Below are 22,174 nucleotides of genomic sequence, written 5' to 3'. Positions count from 1 at the left end.
ATTACAGAGACCAACGTCAAATACCTAATTACTCATCATAAAACATTTCTGAAAAATACACAGCGTACAGCAAATGAAAGCCCAACATCTTGTGTTTTACAGCGAAAACACAATATAGCATTATATTAGCTTACCACAATAGCCAGAAACACAACCGCATTTACCAGCAGCAAATGTTAGCGATCGTAACAATCCAGCAAAAGATATATAATTGGACTAACCTTGATAAACTTCATCAGATGACAGTCCTGTAACATCATATTACACAATGCATATAGGTTTTGTTCGAAAATGTGCATATTTAGCAGCACAAATCGTGGTTATACAATGTGATCAGTAGCAGCATTTCATGCATTCTGGCCGGCGCCATCTTGCAGAGGCACCTAATCTAATCGATAAATAATCGTAAACTTGACTAAAAAATACAGGTTGGACAGCAAATGAAAGATGCATTAGTTATTAATGCAACCGCTGTGTTAGATTTTTAAAATTAACGTTACTAGACATACAGTGTGCGTTACAGCCAGACCAGTGCCGCAATAATGGCGGACAAATCCTTTTACATTTTTCCACATAAATACGGAATAACATCATAAATAGCTCTTACTTTTGGACGAGCTTCCATCAGAATCTTGGGCAAGTTGTCCTTTGTCCAAAAGAATCGTTGCTCGGTTGTAAAACGTCCTCTACAACTTTGGAACTAGCAGCTAACAATAGCTATGTGGCGCAGACATGCCAAAATGTTCAAAACGCAATACTAAGGAAATTCCGAAAATCGCAATATACTCGCATAAACTGATATAACTCGGTTTAAAATAACTTTGTTATGATGTTTCTAACACCTATATCGAATTAAATCACAGACGGATATATCTTAGGCCTATAACGAGAGCTTTTGAGCATGCCATCCTGAGGTCCTCCTTTGCGTCTTGACGAACGTCGAAAAGAGCGCACCCCCCATGCCATGGCCTTTTATAAGGTCTGAGATCTACGTAGAAACTCCATTCCAATTCTCATTGGTTAATGACATCCAGGGGAAGGCGCGTGCAGTTCATGTCGACCCATAGGATACATACAGAGCTTTAAACTGATCTGAGAACAGAACCTCGTTTTCAGACCTTCGCAGTTCCTGTCATGAATTTCGCTGCAGAAAGAGTTCTGTTTCACCCACAGACATAATTCAAACGGTTTTAGAAACTAGAGATTGTTTTCTATCCAATAGTAATAATAATATGCATATTGTACGAGCAAGAATTGAGTACGAGGCAGTTTAATTTGGGAACGATAAATGTCCAAGTTGAAACAGCACCCCCTGTAGTGACAAGAAGATAAAGGTAAAATAAATAAAATGTTGTTTACAGCAGGTTCTACCAGCCGCTGAGATTATATTTGGTTATCAATGCAAAATAGGCTACTTTGATTAATAGCCTATATTGTCTATAGATCAGATGAAGGAACCATGCCACAACACTGCCCCCACAGCTCTGGAAGGAATGATACGGCGTGCCTCAATTTTCAGGTAGTTATAAAAGTAGGTAGGTATGCCGGAGTGTATTAAAAGGTCCCGGCCTTTTTGTGACAAAAAGCGACATTGCAACACTCCAAGTCCTGCATCTGCGTAGAGCTTTGTAGTAAGCTCCATTCCTCCACCTCCCTTCCATCCCTCCATCTCCTATCCATCCTTCCATCCATTACAGCCCACCCTCTGTACTCCTCTGTATTGAGCCAGGGTTAGAGAGGTGTCTCTTTACGACTACAGGCTACTCCTCACCCCTCTATCAACAGGGTATGCTAACAGGGGTGTAGGGTGTCAGTCTAATGAGGCCAGAGAAGAACTGTGGTCTGGGCTCAACCAACTTGTCTCTGTCTCTCTGTCATCAAGGCCTCACTGTCACTGTATCAGTGTCTAGTAGAGTATCTCCCTTGTAGTGAGAGGTGCAGAGCGCTCACCAATGGCTCACCATCTGTCACACTCTTGCATCAATCCTGTCTATACCCTGGAGTGCTTGTTTTGTCAACTCGTGTCCGGTTTTGTGAGGAGTCGTGATTACGTCTGTAGAAATGTAGATTAGGGAGTGCATAGTTAGTTTGCGTAATTTTTTTTATATAAAGCTGACCTTAGCTCAGTGACTGCAGTAGAAGGGTAGGTCAAGGCAACTTCCTCCTCTAAATGTAGCCCCAGGTCTGTTTTAACCTGACATCACCCTCCATGGTTTCATATCATAACTCCATCTCCATTACACAATACAGAGCTGCTTTCATCCAGGGGATCAATGTTAGATATTATTTGGTATTCTCTGCCGTGTACCCTCCTCTCATCTCTGCTCCACTGTGAACCCTGAGGGTAGGTTCTTCTTTGAAAGGTAATCTGAGTGTGAACCCCCTCCCCCCTGCCCATGTCTGTTATCTGCTTGATGGGACGAGTGTACCCCCAGGCAGTCTACTTCCCCATCCGCACCCTCTACCTGACGCTCAAGATAGAGCAGAGGGAACGCTACAACAGAGGTAAATCATGTGTGTGTGCTATGCCAGTACCATGGTAATATGACGGTAGCAAAACATCTTGACACTTACAGTATGGTACCAACATTTTAGAATACCGTAGTACCGTTTCGTATGACACTACCAACATTTCTCGGCCCTACCGCTCTAAATAACCTGCTGCCGCTTGTTTATAAAGTCAGTTTTGTTTAAAAATTAAGTTGAATTTAAACAACAGCCACTATTCTCTTGTATGCGCTGGTCCACGAATGTCCATTTCACTTTCATGCGCATATCCCGTTTGGCAACAGTAATCCGCCAAGCACTTCCTCTTCCAGCCATCACTCACCTGCTTTTCTCCCTCCGCATTTATTTATCCATCAGTTTTTATTATAACTTAGCCGTGATGGCGAGCAGGGATGCAGATCCTGAGTCTTCTGCTGTTCGATTTGTGCATTTGTTACATTGGAGTAGAGCGAGCATAGTTGATGCATTGTATCATTTCATCGCCTGTTATAAAGGCAACTTGCTCCTCTAAATGTATGCTTAACACCCCGGCCGTCCTACAATCTAAACTAGATGCCCTCAATCTCACACAAATGATCAATGAACCTACCAGGTACAACCCCAAATCTGTAAACATGAGCACCCTCATAGATATCATCCTGACCAACCTGCCCTCTAAATACACCTCTGCTGTCTTCAACCAGGATCTGTGGTTAAACGACCACCCCTCATCACTGTCAAACGCTCCCTAAAACACTTCAGCGAGCAGCCCTTTCTAATCGACCTGGCCCGGGTATCCTGGAAGGATATTGACCTCATTCCGTCAATAGAGGATGCCTGGTTATTCTTAATAAGCATGCCCCATTCAAAACATTTTGAACCAGGAACAGATATAAACCTTGGTTCACTCCAGACCTGACTGCCATTGACCAGCAAAAAACTTCCTGTGGCGTACTGCATTAGCATCGAATAGCCCCCATGATATGCAACTTTTCAGGGAAGTTAGGAACCAATATACACAGGCAGTTAGGAAAGCAAAGGCTAGCTTTTTCAAGCAGAAATTTGCCTCCTCTAGCACAAACTCCCAAAAGTTCTGGGACACTGTAAAGTCCATGGAGAATAAGAGCACCTCCTCCCAGCTGCTAGGAAACACTGTACCCACCGATAAATCCACGATAATTGAGAATTTCAATAAGCATTTTTCTACGGCTGGCCATGCTTTCCAACTGGCTACCCCTACCCCGGTCAACAGCCCTGCACCCCACACAGCAACTTGCCCAAACCTCCCCCATTTCTCCTTCACCCAAATCCAGATAGCTGAAGTTCTGAAAGAGCTGCAAAATCTGGACCCCTACAAATCAGCTGGGCTAGACAATCTGGACTATTTCTTTCTAAAATGATCTGCCGAAATTGTTGCAACCCCTATTACTAGCCTGTTCAACCTCTCTTTCGTATCGTCTGAGATCCCCAAAGATTGGAAAGCTGCTGCGGTCATCCCCCTCCTCAAAGGGGGAGACACTCTAGACCCAAACTGCTACAGACCTATATCTATCCTACCCTGCCTTTCTAAAGTCTTTGAAAGCCAAGTTAATAAACAGATCACCGACCATTTCGAATCCCACCGTACCTTCTACGCTATGCAATCTGGTTTCCGAGCTGGTCATGGGTGCACATCAGTCACGCTCAAGGTCCTAAACAATATCATAACCGCCATTGATAAAAGACAATACTGTTCAGCCGTATTCATCGACCTGGCCAAGGCTTCCGACTCTGTCAATCACCACATTCTTATTTGCAGACTCAACAGCCTTGGTTTCTCAAATGATTGCCTTGCCTGTGTCACGGCCGTTTAAAGGAGTGGACCAAGGTGCAGCGCGATTGGAATACATATTTTAATTCAACGAAGAACAAATAACAAAATAACAAACGAAACGTGAAGCCAACGTAGTGCTCACAGGCAACTAAACATGGACAACTACCCACACAGACAGGTGGGAAAAGGCAACCTAAGTATGGTTCTCAATCAGAGACAAAGATAGACAGCTGTCCCTGATTGAGAACCACACCCGGCCCAACACATAGAAATGCAAAATCATAAAACATACAACATAGAATTCCCACCCAAATCACACCCTGACCAAACCAAAATAGAGACATAAAAAGCTCTCTACGGTCAGGGCCTGACAGCCTGGTTCACCAACTACTTCTCAGACAGAGTTCAGTGTGTCAAATCGGAGGGCTTGTTGTCCGGACCTCTGGCAGTCTCTATGGGGGTGCCACAGGGTTCAATTCTCGGGCCGACTCTTTTCTCTGTATACATTAATGATGTCGCTCTTGCTGCGGTGATTCTCTGATCCACCTCAATGCAGATGACACCATTCTATATACATCTGGCCCTTCTTTGGACACTGTGTTAACTAACCTCCATACGAGTTTCAATGCCATACAACTCTCCTTCCGTGGCCTCCAACTGCTCTTAAATGCAAGTAAAACTAAATGCATGCTCTTCAACCGATCGCTGCACGCACCTGCCCGCCCATCCAGCATTATTACTCTGGACGGTTCTGACTAGGAATATGTGGACAGCTACAAATACCTAGGTGTCTCGTTAGACTGTAAACTCTCCTTCCAGACTCACATTAAGCATCTCCAATCCAAAATGAAATCTAGAATCGGCTTCCTATTCCGCAAAACAAAGCATCCTTCACTCATGCTGCCAAACATACCCTCGTAAAACTGACTATCCTACCGATCCTTGACTTCGGCAATGTCATTTACAAAATAGCCTCCAACACTCAGCAAATTGGATGCAGTCTATCACAGTGCCATCCGTTTTGTCACCAAAGTCCCATATATTACCCACCACTGCGACCTGTATGCTCTCGTTGGCTGGCCCTCGCTTCATATTCGTCGCCAAACCCACTGGCTCCAGGTCATCTATAAGTCTTTGCTAGGTAAAGCCCCGCCTTACCTCAGCTCACTGGTCACCATAGCAGCACCCACGCATAGCACGCGCTCCAGCAGGTATATTTCACTGGTCATCGCCAAAGCCTATTCCTACTTTGGCCGCCTTTCCTTCCAGTTCTCTGCTGCCAATGACTGGAACGAATTGCAAAAATCACTAAAGCTGGAGACTCATATCTCCCTCACTAACCTTAAGCATCAGCTGCCAGAGCAGCTCACAGATCACTGCAGCTGTACATAGCCCATCTGTAAATAGCCCATCCAACTACCTCATCCCCATTTGGTGATTTATTTATTTTTGCTCCTTTGCACCCCAGTATCTCTACTTGCACATTCATCTTCTGCACATCTATCACTCCAGTGTTTAATTGCTAAATTGTAATTACTTCGCCACTACGGCCTATTTATTGGCTTACCTCCCTAATCTGACTTCATTTGCATACACTGTACATAGTTTTTTTTCTATTGTGTTATTGACTGTACGTTTGTTTTTTCCATGTGTAACTCTGTGTTGTGTCGCACTGCTTTGCTTTATCTTGGCCAGGTCGCAGTTGTAAATGAGAACTTGTTCTCAACTGGCCTACCTGGTTAAATAAAGGTGAACTACATTTTTTTTACACAACCAAGAGCACAGGGCAGACTGAGTAGACTTTGCAAGCTCACTGTCATGCAGCCTCTTGGGTGTCAGAGAGGGAAATGGAGCCCAGGCATGTTGGCACCTTTACAGCAAAGAAAAGGTCTTGTCTGTAGACAGTTAAAAAAATATGACCCATATTACCAGATATACCTTTTTTATTTTTATCGTGATTCGCTCGCATTTTATGTAATTTCACAAACCACATCGTGAACTAATCCAGGTTCGAAATGTATTGGTTTGATAACATGACTGAACAATGTTGTTTGTTATTTACCTAGCTAACAACCTGGTAACTTAACAGTAGGTTTAGGCACATCTGATTGGCACCGGAAGAAAGAAAAAGGATCTGCTACTCATGAGATCTGCTTCAAATGTAGGATTCATATAGGTAGCATTCATATGGATACGATTCATATAGGTAGTATCAAGACTCAGGATATGACCCAGATGCAGACATGGAAGGCGGATAGTACAGTTCTCAGATGATTTATTAGAAACACAGGGCAGGCAAAGGCCAGGTCGAGGGCAGGCAGAGGTTCATAATCAGGTCAGGCAGGTACATGATGGCAGGCAGACTCGGGGTCAGGGCAGGCAGAATGGTCAGAAATGGGAAAAATAGGAAACAGAACTAGAGAAACAGGAAGGCAGGAAAGAACGCTGGTAAGCCCTGACAAGACAAGACGAACTGGCAACAGACAATCAGAGAACACAGGTATAAATACACAGGGGATAATGGGAAGATGGGTGATACCTGGAGGGGGTGGAGAAAAGCACAAAGACAGGTGAAGCAGATCAGGTTTTGACAGGTAGGATTCATATAGGTAGAGTGTTTGGGGTGGAGAGAGGGTGTGTGTGTGGGGGGGGGGGGTCGAGAGGTGTGTGTGTGTGTGTGTGTGTGTGTGTGTGTGTGTGTGTGTGTGTGTGTGTGTGTGTGTGTGTGTGTGTGTGTGTGTGTGTGTGTGTGTGTGTGTGTGTGTGTGTGTGTGTGAGATAGATAGACAGTGGCATAAGGTAACCCTGGCATAGCCTGGCACAGCCCACTACCACCCTGCAACAGTATGGCAGCCACATCTGTTCAGTCTGCTGCTGTTCCTCTCTACCTGAGCAGTCTGAAGCTCTGTTGAAAGAAGTCACGTTCATGACAAAGATAAGGCTTTTCCATCCAATGTCCAACACAGCGGGCTTACAAACTGGAAAATGGGCATTTGCACTCAACATTTACACAGAGGACAAGCTGAAGTCTTCGCTAACTATGTACTTTCTGAAACACTTTCATCTACATCACTAAATCCTCAAGCCATTTCAGTCAAGGTGTTGACAGAGAGAAAGAGAGCTGACATGACACAAGCTTCCAAATCGAACTCGGCGGTGCTGCAAAGTGCTTTAGCAGTGCTGGATGGGAGGAGGGGGGGGGGGGGGGGGGGGCAGCTGTGCACTGAGCTGAGGATAGTCAGGTAGTCAGGGGTGGGGGGCTAGTGAGGGGGGTGGGAAAGGAGGAGGGAAGATGGGGGTGATGGGTGCGGTGAGCGTGTAGGACCTGATGAGTGGGAGATGGGGCGAGGGGATGTAGACTGTAGTTGGGCTGACTGCACTGTGCTGACGGTAAGGGGGCTCCAGAAGCAGAAGCTGCAGGCTCAGCGCTCCGTTCCATTGGTTAGACAGGGACAGAGGAACACTTTTCCCCCCTTGTGGGAACAACCTCACCTGGCTGCACCTGTTCTGCAGAGTCAGGGGGCTTTGGGAGGAAGGGGTGAAGGGGATTAGAGGTGTATTTGTCCCATCACATCTGGAAAACATACACTTGTTGGGCTGAGTCTGTGGGCATTATAGCTTGCTCACTGTCATAGCATTTTTTGGGTCACAAATAACGGTGTAGTATAAATGTTCATAATCAATCTTCCTCCCTCTCTCTTCCCCCTAACCCTCTCCCCCAACCATTCCCGCCAAGATCACGCTGAACTTTGTCAAGAAGCTGGTGAGCACGTTTGCCGTGGGGTTGGAGAAAGTCTCCAACGTGTTCACCACATTCTCCAGCGCGGCATCAGAGTCGCTCGCCCACCGAGCCCAGGCCACCGCTCAGGACCCTGTCTTCCAGAAGATGAAGGGACATTTCACCACAGGCACGATCTGTTCTACACTGCTACATCTTATTTGTCTGTTCTGCTGTTTTCATTGTTTATTTATGTACTCTTTTTTGGAGAAATAGATCTCACTTTTGGAATCTAACCAACAGTGTTGGGCCATAGGATTCCAGGGGTGAATCTCAAATCACACTCATTTCCTTATGTAGTGCGTTACTTTAGAACAGAGTTCTTTAGAACCAAAATGCCAGACATAACCAAGCTGCCAGACATAGACAGACATAAACAAGCTGCCAGACATAACCAAGCTCCCAGACCTAGACAGACATAACTAAGCTGCCTGTCATAAACAAGCTGCCAGACATAAAAAAGCTACCAGACATAACCAAGCTATCAGACCTAGAAAGACACAACCAAGCTGCCAGACATAACCAAGCTGCCAATCCTAGCCAGACATAACCTAGCTGTCAGACATAACCAAGCTGTCAGGCATAACCTAGCTGCCAGACATAGCCTAGCTGCCAGACGTAGCCAAGCTGCCAGACATAACTTAGCTGCCAGACATAACCAAGCTGCCAGACATAACCAAGCTGTCAGACATAACCTAGCTGGCAGACGTAGCCAAGCTGCCAGACGTAGCCAAGCTGCCAGACATAGCCAAACTGCCAGATGTAACCTAGCTGCCAGACGTAGCCTAGCTGCCAGACATAGCCATGCTGCCAGACATAGCATAGCTGCCAGAAGTAGCCATTCTGCCAGACATAACCAAGCTGCCAGACGTAGCCAAACTGTCAGACATAACCTAGCTGCCAGACATAACCTAACTGTAGAAGTAGCCAAGCTGCCAGACATAGCCTAGCTACAAGACATGGCCATGCTGCCAGACATAACATAGCTGCCAGAAGTAGCCATGCTGCCAGACATAACCAAGCTGCTAGACATAACCAAGCTGCCAGACATAGCCAATCTGTCAGACATAACCTAGCTACCAGACGTAACCTAGCTGCCAGACATAACCTAGCTGCCAGACATAACCTAGCTGTAGAAGTAGCCAAGCTGCCAGACCTAGCCTAGCTACCAGACATAGCCAAGCTGCCAGACATAACATAGCTGCCAGAAGTAGCCATGCTGCCAGACATAACCAAGCTGCTAGACATAACCTAGCTACCAGACGTAACCTAGCTGTCAGACATAACCTAGCTGCCAGACATAACCAAGCTGCCAGACATAACCTAGCTGCCAGACTTAGCCTAGCTGCCAGACATAGCCAAATTGCCAGATGTAACCTAACTGCCAGACGTAGCCTAGCTGCCAGACGTAGCCAAGCTGCCAGACGTAACCAAGCTGCCAGACCTAGCCAGACAGAACCAAGCTGCCAGACATAAGCAAGCTGCCAGTCCCAGTCAGACGTAGCCCAGCCAGACGTAGCCAAGCTGCCAGACGTAGCCAAGCTGCCAGACATAGCCAAACTGCCAGATGTAACCTAGTTGCCAGACATAGCCAATCTGCCAGACATAACCTAGCTGCCAGACATAACCTAGCTGTAGAAGTAGCCAAGCTGCCAGACATAGCCAAGCTGCCAGACATAACATAGCTGCCAGAAGTAGCCATGCTGCTAGACATAACCTAGCTGCCAGACATAACCTAGCTGCCAGAAGTAGCCAAGCTTCCAGACATAACTTAGCTGCCAGAAGTATCCTAGCTCTGCATTACCAGGCAGAAACAGAACAGAACAGGGATGTTCCGGAACGTAATTGGGGCTTCTGAACCAGATGATTTGATTTAATGGAGGGCTGTGTGTGTGTGTGTGTGTGTGTGTGTGTGTGTGTGTGTGTGTGTGTGTGTGTGTGTGTGTGTGTGTGTGTGTGTGTGTGTGTGTGTGTGTGTCTGTGTGTCTGTCTGTCTGTCTGTCTGTCTGTCTGTCTGTCTGTCTGTCTGTCTGTCTGTATGTCTGTCTGTCTGTCTGTCTGTCTGTCTGTCTGTCTGTCTGTCTGTCTGTCTGTCTGTCTGTCTGTCTGTCTGTCTGTCTGTCTGTCTGTCTGTGTGCGCGTCCGTGTCCACAAGCGCGCGTCCGTGTGCCAGTGTGTGCTGGGCTGGTTTGGGGTGTTGATTTCACAGGCGTTACACAGCTCTGCTAATCCAACCCGTTAACTCTCCCTAAAGGCCTGTTTAGCGGTCATTTGGGTACATACAGCATGGGGAGAAAAACATAACAGTGCTTGCTGGTACTGGAGCTGCAAAGAGAATTGAGTTTGAACTGATGTTTAATAAAACAGTAAGAGCAACTGTTAAACATCTGCAGACATTTCAAATCAAATCAAATTTTGTTTGTCACATGTTCCGAATACAACAGGTGTAGTAGACCTTCCAGTGAATGCTTACTTACAAGCCCTTAACCAACAATGCAAAAAATATCAAAAAAAAGAAAAGAAATAAAAGTAACAAATAACTGAAGAGCTGCAGTAAAATAACAATAGCAAGGCTATATACAGGGGGTACCGGTACAGAGTCAATGTGCGGGGGGCACCGGTTAGTCGAGATAATTGAAGTAATATGTACATGCAGGTAGAGTTATTAAAGTGACTATGCATAGATAATAACAGAGAGTAGCAGCAATGTAAAGTGGGGGGGGGGGGGGGGGGGGGGGGCAATGCAAATAGTCTGGGTAGCCATTTAATATAGATTTTCAGGGGTTCTTATGGCTTGGGGGTAGAAGCTGTTTAGAAGCCTCTTGGTCCTAGACGCTCCGGTACCTCTTGCCGTGCGGTTGCTGGAGTCTTTGACAATTTTTAGGACCTTCCTCTGACACCGCCTGGTATAGAGGTCTGGATGGCAGGAAGCTTGGCCCCGCTGATGTACTGGGCCGTACACACTACCCTCTGTATTGCCTTGCGGTCGGAGGCCGAGCAGTTGCCATACCAGGCAGCGACGCAACCTGTCAGGATACTCTCGATGGTGCAGCTGTAGAACCTTTTGCATGATCCTTTTGCATGATCTGAGGATCGATGCCAAGTCTTTTCAGTCTCTTGAGGGGGAATAGGTTTTGTCGTGCCCTCTTCACGACTGTATTGGTGTGCTTCAACCATGTTAGTTTGTTGGTGATGTGGACTCCAAGGAACTTGAAGCTCTCAACCTGCTACACTACAGCCCCGTCGATGAGAATGGGGGCGTGCTCGGGCCCACAATAATCTCCTTTGTCTTGGTCACGTTGAGGGAGAGGTTGTTGTCCTTGCACCACACGGTCAGGTCTCTGACCTCCTCCCTATAGGCTGTGTCGTTGTTGTCGGTCATCAGGCCTACCGCTGTTGTGTCATCGGCAGACTTAATAATGGTGTTGGAGTTGTGCCTGGCCGTGCAGTCATGAGTGAACAGGGAGTACAGGAGGGGACTGAGCACACACCCCTGAGGGGCACCTTTGTTGAGGATCAGCGTGGCGGATGGGTTGTTACCTACCCTTACCACCTGGGGGCGGCCCACAGGATGTCTAGGATCCAGTTGCAGAGGGAGGTGTTTAGTCCCAGGGTCCTAAGCTTAGTGATGAGCTTTGAGGACACTATGGTGTTGAACGCCTAGCTGTAGTCAATGAATTGCATTCTCAAGTAGTTGTTCCTTTTGTTGAGGTGAGAAAGGGCAGTGTGGAGTGCAATAGAGATTGCATCATCTGTGGATCTGTTGGGGCGGTATGTGTTTGACCTCAGCCACTGGTGTAACTAAATTATCACCACATACTGCTTTCAAAACAATACCTCGGGAACAGTTATACGGAACTTAAATTGAATCATGAAGCAATCCGTTTATCTCTGGTATGGATGTTTGTGCATGTTAGTCAGCCACCCATGACACCGTCACCCTTCACTTCTCACTATGTATTTCTGTTCTACTCAGGAATGCGACAGACAGGTGCAGGCTGGCCCCTGTAGAGACATTTCTAAAAACAAATTGTTCTTTTTTGGAGAGGGTACATTTCCCTCCTCATTATATAACCACCAGGTTGAACCACAGTTCAGTTCCCTGGCCACTGGTTTTATCTAGGAATGTATGCTTCACCCTCTAACTTCCTCCCTGTGTCCACATAACAACTCTTCTCCTCTGTTTCTCCTCTCAACTTTGTACGACTGAGTACACACACAGAGCTGCCCATTCCCCCATTCCCTGTCCACCTACAGACAGAGCTGCCCATTCCCCCATTCCCTGTCCACCTACACACAGAGCTGCCCATTCCCCCATTCCCTGTCCACCTACACACAGAGCTGCCCATTCCCCCATTCCCTGTCCACCTACACACAGAGCTGCCCATTCCCCCATTCCCTGTCCACCTACAGACAGAGCTGCCCATTCCCCCATTCCCTGTCCACCTACACACAGAGCTGCCCATTCCCCCATTCCCTGTCCACCTACAGACAGAGCTGCCTATTCCCCCATTCCCTGTCCACCTACACACAGAGATGCCCATTCCCCCATTCCCTGTCCACCTACAGACAGAGCTGCCCATTCCCCCATTCCCTGTCCACCTACAGACAGAGCTGCCCATTCCCCCATTCCCTGTCCACCTACACACAGAGCTGCCCATTCCCCCATTCCCTGTCCACCTACACACAGAGCTGCCTATTCCCCCATTCCCTGTCCACCTACACACAGAGCTGCCGATTCCCTGTCCACCTACACACACAGAGCTGCCCATTCCCTGTCCACCTACACACACAGAGCTGCCCATTCCCTGTCCACCTACACACAGAGCTGCCTATTCCCTGTCCACCTACACACAGAGCTGCCCATTCCCTGTCCACCTACACACACAGAGCTGCCCATTCCCTGTCCACCTACACACAGAGCTGCCCATTCCCCCATTCCCTGTCCACCTACACACAGAGATGCCTATTCCCCCATTCCCTGCCCACCTACACACACAGAGCTTCCCATTCCCTGTCCACCTACATACACAGAGCTGCCTATTCCCTGTCCACCTACACACACATATTCTCCCCATTCCCTGTCCACCTACAAACACAGAGCTCCCCATTCCCTGTCCACCTACACACACAGAGCTCCCCATTCCCTGTCCACCTACACACACTGCCACTCCTCTCATTTGTCTTGTCTCTCCTCACTCAGTTCCCCCTCTTTTCCACCTCTGTTTTCCCCTCCACCAGACTGGAGAGAGGCTAGCTGAGCTAATGTGTCTGACTACAGTACTGTATGATGACTGGGCAGGGAGAGGGAGAGAGGTCCAGAGAATAGAGCGTGTGAGAGTAAAATATGAAAGAGGGAAAACAAATTGAGTAATGGAGAGAGAGAAAAGGAGGAACAAGAGAGCCTGTGAGAGAATAAGCAAGACAGAGAGAACAAAGGGAAACAGAATTAGAGGCAGAGCAAGAGTGAAGCATGAGAGACACAGAGGGAGCGTGTAGCGTGTTACCAGCTGTGTGGGTACTGGGTGCCAGCTGTGTTGGCTCGGCCAGTCGTCACTGGAGCTCCGGCTCACAGGGTGCCTGCCTGCCTGCCGACCGGCCGTCGCTCCCCAGCTGTGTCCACGGCAACCAAGCGCCGCAGAGAAATCCAAAAAGCCCTCAGAGCGGAACAAACAGGGTTTACAGCCCAGCACTTCTGCTGCTGCCGAGCAGCCAACCTCACCGCCACCGCCTTGCCCTGTTACACAATCCCTCGTTCACTTTCCCTGGGTTTGTGGGCTGGAAAATCTGTTTATGTGCGCACACATAACATTTGTCAGAGGGGACAGGGAGGAGAGGGGGGAGGCATTCAAATCCAATTATGGGGAATGCTCTTTGCATGAGTTACTGTTTAAGAAATTGATCCCACTCCAGATCTCTCTGCTTGTCAAAAGAACCCTGGAAAAAATATATTTTATACTTCACTGTTCACAGCAAGATCACCTGTCTTTGTCAGTCTTTCAGAAACTACAGTATTTTGGCAACATGGTATCATGTGAACACTCTTTTGGGGGTTTTTCAAACAATTTTCACACAAGTTGAAACAAATATTATTTTGTCTGAAGGGTTGTGCATCACAAATCAAATGTTATTTGTCACATGCGCCGAATACAACTTACCATGAAATGCTTACTTACAAGCCCTTAACCAACAATGCAGTTCAAGAAAAATATTTAATAAAATATTTACTAAATAAACTTAATTTAAACAAATCAGATCAATCAAAAAGTAACACAATAAATGTACATAACAATAACAAGGCTATATACAGGAGGGGGTCAATGTAAACAGTCCGGGTGTCACGTTCGTCATACGAAGGAGACCAAAGCGCAGCGTGATGTGAATACATCTTCTTTAATGAAACGAAGAACACTTAACAAACTAATACAAAACGACCGTGACGCCAAGTATAACGATGGCAGACATGCAACATCTCATAGACAATCACCCACAAACCAAACTGGAAAATGGCAACCTAAATAGGATCCCCAATCAGAGACAACGATAAACAGCTGCCTCTGATTGGGAACCAATCTAGGCCACCATAGACCTACATAATGCCTAGACTACACACACACACCTAGACATACCCAAAACCCTAGACAAGACAAAACACACATACCACCCTCGTCATACCGTGACCTAACCAAAATAACAAAGAAAACAAAGATAACTAAGGTCAGGGCGTGACACCGGGTGGCCATTTGATTAGAATCTTGTTGCTTGGGGGTAGAAGCTGTTAAGGAGCCTTTTGGTCCTAGACTAGATGCTCCGGTACCGCTTGCCATGCGTAGCAGAGAGAACAGTGTATGACTTGGGTGACTGGAGTCTTTGACAATTATTTGAGCCTTCGTCTGACACCGCCTAGCAGAGGTGTGGACTTGAGTCACATGACTAGGACTCGAGTCAGACTCCGGCTCGACTTTGACTTTAACACCAATGACTCTTGACTTAACTTGGACTTGAGCCTTTTGACCCGAACTGACTTGAAACCCTCCCCAAACCCAAATATGAAAAATTATGCTTTTAAAAAAAGTGTTTAGTGCATCAACTCTTCATTTAACGGATTACAGTTTGAATCAGACAGCAGCCAATCAAATTATACCAGTGGAGAAAAAGTTGTGCGTGGCAGTGCAGAGGAACGTCGGCGGGTGAATTCAGATGGAGCCCTTGGAAAGATGATACCCAAAATTATTATTTTCGGATATAAAGACTATGCTGTAGTCAACAAAAAACAGATTGCAACTTACAAAACATGCGGGAAGAAAATTACAGCAACAATTTCCAACTTTGTTCGACATTTGAAGCTGCACAAAAAACGGTAGGACAGCTATATATAATTTTGCTAGTGTAGCATGTAGGCTAACGTAACGTTAAATCAATGAGCCTCCACACAGTCAGTCAGTGTGGGAACGTGATCATTGCACCCAAGATTGAGCTACAACTGGCTAGGCAGTTGGTAGCCTAAATCCTGCCTGATCTTACTACTGTTCCCTAAACCACTGACATATGTTAGTCTACTGTAACCACACACAGAGAGAGAGTGTGCGTGTGTGTGTGTGTGTGTGTTTCTGTGTTAAGGTTGGGCGATTGTGTACAAGCCCACATTGACCGATTGCGCCCCATAGCGATCCTCGATAGTTGATCGATATGGGGGGGGGGGGGGGGGTTGCGGCTGCTGTGCTACTGCCGCTGCTCAATTAACCACAACAGTCTCCAATCTCACAGTTCATGGAGACACATGTAGGGCAGTAGAGCATGAATCATCCACAGCAGAAAGCTATCAACAATGCAATACTGTCTGACCTAGTTATCGATTGCAACTTGCCTCTGTCTATTGTGGAAAACAAGAGTTTTGGTCACTTTCTGTCAGTGGTTGACAGTAAGTACAGCCCAGTGTGTAAGTACAGCCCAGTGTGTAAGTACAGCCCAGTGTGTAAGTACACCCCAGTGTGTCACAGAACATTGACATCAAAAGTAGAGAACCTCGCTACAGAGAGACGTTCAAAACTCAAAAAACTCAAAACTCAGTTGAGCAACACTGACCATGTTTCAGTCATAGTGGACATTTAGTCCGACCGAAAGATGAGGGGGTTCCTTGGTGTCACTGTGCACTGTATGGAGAAAGATTGAGAGAGGATACAGCTCAAGTCCAATCTCTTGGCCTGTGACCGCTTCAAAGGCCCACACACGGCCAAAAGAATCTGTGAGCATTAAAGATAAATTGGACTATATCATTAGTGACAATGCTGCCAACATGAGAAAAACATCCACGGTGTGCTTCCCCATTGAACAAGAAGATAAAGTACATGACGAAGATCACCTTGATGACCCAGAGCTCTGGAATGACCTAACCCTGGAAGACCAGCAAACAGTAGATGCTGCTATTGCAAAAAAGCAGCGCTTGCAGTGTTTTGCCCACACTCTCCAGCTGGTGGTGGGAGATGGCTTGAAGGAAACAAAAGTGATGGCTCCTTCTCTTTCAAAGTTATCAAAAATCAGCTCCCTGCTGCATACAAGCACAACATTCAAATAGGTGTTTGAGGCTGAATTCGGGGAAAGAGGCATCCCTGCTGCTGTCAACACAACATGGAACTCAACACTGAGACAAGTGAAGGCAGTTATCCAATGTGACCATCTAAAGCTCTGTCATGTTCCAGAAAAGGCTGGGCACAAGGAGTTGCTGTTCACAGTATGGTAGTTGAATAAGTTGAAGGAGTTGGTGGACATTCTGAAGACATTTGGAGAAGCAACAGATATGACACAGGGGGAGAATATAGTCACAATCAGTTCTGTTGTTCCCTCTGTCCTGTCAGAAGTCTCCAGGCATCCCTGAACAAAATATTTATTGGAATCTTCATCAATGTGAAAATGGCCAGGACACAAGATGGAATCACTGCCCACTTTTCAGATCCAGTCTACCTCAAAACAGCTGCCTTGGATCTGGATGTTCCTCTGATGTGGGCGGAGCACCATGTGCTGGTCAAGGAGGAGGTGGCACAAAGAGTGAAAGGTAAATATTATTGAGTTTAAAGTAACTTTTTCTCATCATTTAATCAAATTGACTGCAACAATAATACTTTATCAGTTTAACCCACTGCATCACCAATACTCTAATACCGGCCTTTTTGTTTCTGCTATGCTTTTACATGTTTGCCAGAACTGATTCTGCAAGATGCTGCAGAGACTGAGCAAGCAGTGCCTCTTGTTGATGAGGAAGAGAGAGAGGACCGTAGTCTTGGACAAGAAGAAGGGCTGTTTGCAGCATACTGTAAGAGGCAGAAGAAAGCTGTTGGGACCACTCCAGAACTACAGTTAAGTCACTACCTTGACATATGCGAAGGACAGAATGCCCTCTTGTTCTGGGCGATGAACATGAAGGCTCTTCCTTCACTGTCCCGAATGGCCATCAGGGTCTTGGCAGTGCTTGCCTCCAGTGCTCCGGTGGAGCGTGTCTTTAGCCATGGTGGCATCACACTGCGGCCTCATCGTGCACAAATGACTGACAGAATTTTATCAAATTTGGTCTTTTGCAAATGCAATGCATCATAGGGCCCTGAGATAAGAGAAATGTTTTAACTGTTTATGCATTACACACACACACACACACACTCTCTCTCTCTCTCTCTCTCTCTCTCTCTCTCTCTCTCTCTCTCTCTCTCTCTCTCTCTCTCTCTCTCTCTCTCTCTCTCTCTCTCTCTCTCTCTCTCTCACTCACTCACTCACTCACTCACTCACTCACTCACTCACTCACTCACTCACTCACTCACTCACTCACTCACTCACTCACTCACTCACTCACTCACTCACTCACTCACTCACTCACTCACTCACGTAGTCTCCATGTTCAGGTTTTATCTCCCATCTTTGGGATCTGTATTTCTTTCTCAGACATTCAGGCCGCTGTTCAAATTGTAGGCCTACTTGAAGTTCAGTAGCAGTTGTTTTGATGTACCTTTTAATAAATGATTGTAACTTCATGGCAGGATTGTTTTAGGTGTCTAGAGTATATCTGGAAAGGGAGAGAGAGAGAGCACTACAATATTTTGTTTTTGTTGTCATATTGATGTGTCTTTCCCATGGCTACCCATGTATTTCCATGGAAATATAAAGTTTATTTGGAAAGTACTAAATATATATATTTTTAAAAAGCATTCATGATTTGTGTAAATGTAATATACTAACTCCACTGTAACCACTGTGGTTCTCTGGACATGATGAAGGGGGGGGGGGGGGGGGGGGTGGATGGCTGAGAGCAGTAAAGGAGAGAGAGAGTTCCAGGCCTCCTAGTGTTCCAGTCTCAGGTCAGGGAGCAGGTATCTGAGGTTGTGTGAAGAGACTAGGGATTAGAGAGCAGGGAGCTTGTTGATCACAGCAGCATGAGATGACTGATCAGCAGTCAGATAAAAAGGGAGCTAAAATAGCCCCCCTCCTCCTTACTTTTGCTGGGACGCAGTTTCCACTACATGGCCACGCTGCAATGTCAAGATGTGTTCTATTTTCAACTCTCCTCTTCTTCCTATTTCCTCTGTTTACGTACCCTTTGATATCACAAAATAATTGAGACAGTAATGAAAATGATCTTGTAAAATAAAGACAGTTGCAGTTCATGTGTTCTATTTGTAGGTTATTTATACTTTTATGTCGCTGAATCATTGGCAATTCAACAAGACTACCCTATTTCAAATTCACCATCTCCCCTAGGCTAGCAAAGCGCAGGCAGTTAAAAAAGGAACATTGGAATTAAAGGTTTATTTCAAGCGTTATACTTCCCTCAGACAGTGGGAAATGGCAAGGCCTTTCCTTCTCTGATACACTTTCATGGTTTCATTACAACAAGCAGAGAACAGCAGCCACATGATACTGGAGCAGGTTTCTGCACACTTGATAAAGATGTCCTGGGGCCTTCACCGTGGCTCCCTTTCTGCTTGCACCTTTTGTTATACAATTCCCTCCCAAGAATATGCACAATGTCAGTTGTGACTTGAATATGGAGTTGAATCCCTTTTCTTGTGAGAGGGACTTGTGATTGTATCAGTAGACTAGCTCCATGGGGGATTGGGTGGAAAATGTACAGCACTTTTGTTGATATGATGACGAAGAGCTTATTTCTGCCTCTTATTCATTGGTTCTTTTCAGTCTCAGCTTTGCTCTCTTTGGTTATTTCTCACATTCATGGAAACAAAACCATTTAGTTTTCTGTATGAACCTTAATAGACTAAACCAGGTATTCCCAAACTGGGGTACACGTACCACCAGTTTTTTTAAACAGTCCATTTATATTTTCCAACGGGGCTATACATTTGGGTGAGTTTTTTTTCTCGCCTGAGTATCCTCGTTTCACTGCCAAAAATAAAATTAAACAATTTAGTGTTCAGCGAAATAACAACACAATGTCAAATACAGGTAGCCTAGTCAAATCATTCACATCCAATCACATCAACCGTTACTCTCTTGTGGGAATTCCACTAATGATCCGTATGTAGCCAAACGTAGCTGCTGCTCATGTTGGTATCTGTACTGATGGCACAAAAGCCATGACAGGGAGACATAGTGGACTGGTAACGCGCGTGCAAGCAGTTGCTCCCATCACCACTTGGGTACACTGCGGCATCCACCGACCTGAAAGACGTTTTGGCCACTACAGGGAAAATGGTTAACTTTGTTAAAGCAAGGCCCCTGAACTCTCGTGTATTTTCTGCATTATGCAATGATATAGGCAGCGACAATGTAACGCTTTTACAACATACAGAAGTGCGCTGGTTATCAAGAGGCAAGGTATTGACACGTTTAAAAAAAAAAAAATCTCTACTGACCATAATTTTCACTTGTCTGACCGCTTGCATGATGATGAGTTTCTCCCACGACTGGCCTATCTGGGTGATGTTTTTTCTCTCCTGAATGATCTGAATCTAGGATTACAGGGACTATGATTAAGAAGTTCTCTTCTCTGTCTGCATTAACAAGGACAACACACAGGTCTTTCCATCATTGTATGATTTTTTGTGTGCAAACTCAAGCTTACGGACAATGTCAAATGTGATATAGCGAAGCACTTGAGTGAGTTGGGTGCGCAATTACGCAGGTACTTTCCCAAAATGGATGACACAAGCAATTGGATTCGTTATCCCTTTCATGCCCTGCCTCCAGTCCACTTATCGATATCTGAACAAGAGAGCCTCATCGAAATTGCAACAAGCGGTTCTGTGAAATTTGAATTTAATCAGAAGCCACTTCCAGATTTCTGAACAGAGTATCCTGCCTTGGCAAATTGCGCTGTTAAGACACTGATGCCCTTTGCAACCACGTACCTATGTGAGAGTGGATTCTCAGCCCTCACTAGCATGAAAACTAAATACAGGCACAGACTGTGTGTGGAAAATGATTTAAGACAGACTCTCTCCAATACAACAAAACCTTGCAGAGTTATGTGCATCCTTTCAAGCAGACCCTTCTCATTAACCTGTGGTGAGTTATTCACAGTTTTCGATGAACAAATAAGGTTTTATATGTAAGATGGTTAAATAAGAGCAAAATTATTCATTATTATTTATTATGTTATTATTTGTGCCCTGGTCCTATAAGAGCTCTTTGTCACTTCCCACGAGCCGGGTGTGACAAAAAACTCACACTCATTCTTATGTTTAACAAATGTATCTTATAGTGTGTCTGTGGCAGGTTTACAATGATGGCAAAACACAACATTTGAGAGTGTGCTGACTCTGGTGCTAGAGGGGGTACGCAGCTGGAGGTTGAATGTTTGAAGGGGTACGGGACTATAAAAAATGTGTGAACCACTGGACTAAACCATTTAGTTTTCTGTATGAACATTAAAAGACTAAATAATGTGGTTTTCTCTATGAACCATAATAGACTAAACCATTTGAACCCAAACTTAGAATTGTATGTTTGTCAGTGTAGGCTTTGGTGTTGGCTTCCTTCTACCTCCACTAACTCCAGTCTCATCCTTCTAACATGTTGTCTACCTCCACTACGTCCACTACCTTCATCCTCATCCTTCTAACATGTTGTCAACCTCCACTACCTCCAGCCTCATCCTTCTAACATGTTGTCAACCTCCACTACCTCCAGCCTCATCCTTCTAACATGTTGTCAACCTCCACTACCTCCACTTCTTACACTACATCCAGCCTCATCCTTCTAACATGTTGTCTGCCTCCACTACCTCCACTTCTTACACTACATCCAGCCTCATCCTTCTAACATGTTGTCTGCCTCCACTACCTCCAGCCTCATGTAGGTTATCAACCCCTTTCTCTGTGTCTCTGTCCCCATGCAGACTTTGACTTCAGCTTGCCTGGCTCCATGAAGCTCCACAACCTCATCTCCTAGCTGAAGAAGTGGATCAAGATCCTGGATGCCAAGGCCAAGCAGCTGCCCAAGTTCTTCCTGATCGAGGAGAAGTGTCGCTTCCTCAGCAACTTCTCCGCCCAGACCGCTGAGGTGGCGATCCCTGGGGAATTCCTCATGCCCAAGCCCACACACTATTACATCAAGATCGCCCAGTACTGTACAGCACACTGATACAGTATAGACACACACACACAAACACACAACAAGTCTTGTTATGCACCCATTACCTCCCAGGTAGTAACAGTGTATGAGTGTTTCCTCCAGGTTCATGCCCAGAGTGGAGATTGTCCAGAAACACAACTCAGCAACACTGCGTCTCTACATCAGAGGTCTCAACTGGAACATCTATGCCTGACTGACTGATTTCCGCAGGGAGGAGAGGGTCCTACAGCTACTGAGACTGCTCAACCCTTGTCTGGAGAAGAGGAAGGAGACCACCAAGAGACACCTCTTCTTCACTTCTATGACACACACTGGTCTATATCTCTTTCTCTGTCTCTCTCTAGCCCTCCTCGCTCTCCTCTGTCTAGTCTCTATAGTTCACCAAGAGACACCTCTTCCTCAGTGGGACAGCACACTGGGCTACTGCTTTACGTCTGTCTGACTGTGTCTCCTTGTCCCCTTCCCTCGGTCTTCGACTCTCCTCTTTCATATCTCTCTCTCCATCTGTGTCTGGGCTATCT

The 22,174-nt window shown here is 45.9% G+C and overlaps 1 pseudogene; it reads left to right on the top strand.

Moving 5' to 3' along the window:
- The window catches only part of LOC139569847 (transformation/transcription domain-associated protein-like), a 166,868-nt pseudogene that overhangs the window by 110,387 nt on the left and 34,307 nt on the right, over window positions 1–22,174 (top strand).

This window comes from Salvelinus alpinus, chromosome 3 (assembly GCF_045679555.1).
Source record: "Salvelinus alpinus chromosome 3, SLU_Salpinus.1, whole genome shotgun sequence".
Lineage (NCBI taxonomy): Eukaryota > Metazoa > Chordata > Actinopteri > Salmoniformes > Salmonidae > Salvelinus > Salvelinus alpinus.
This window is presented reverse-complemented; position numbering and strand designations above follow the sequence as displayed.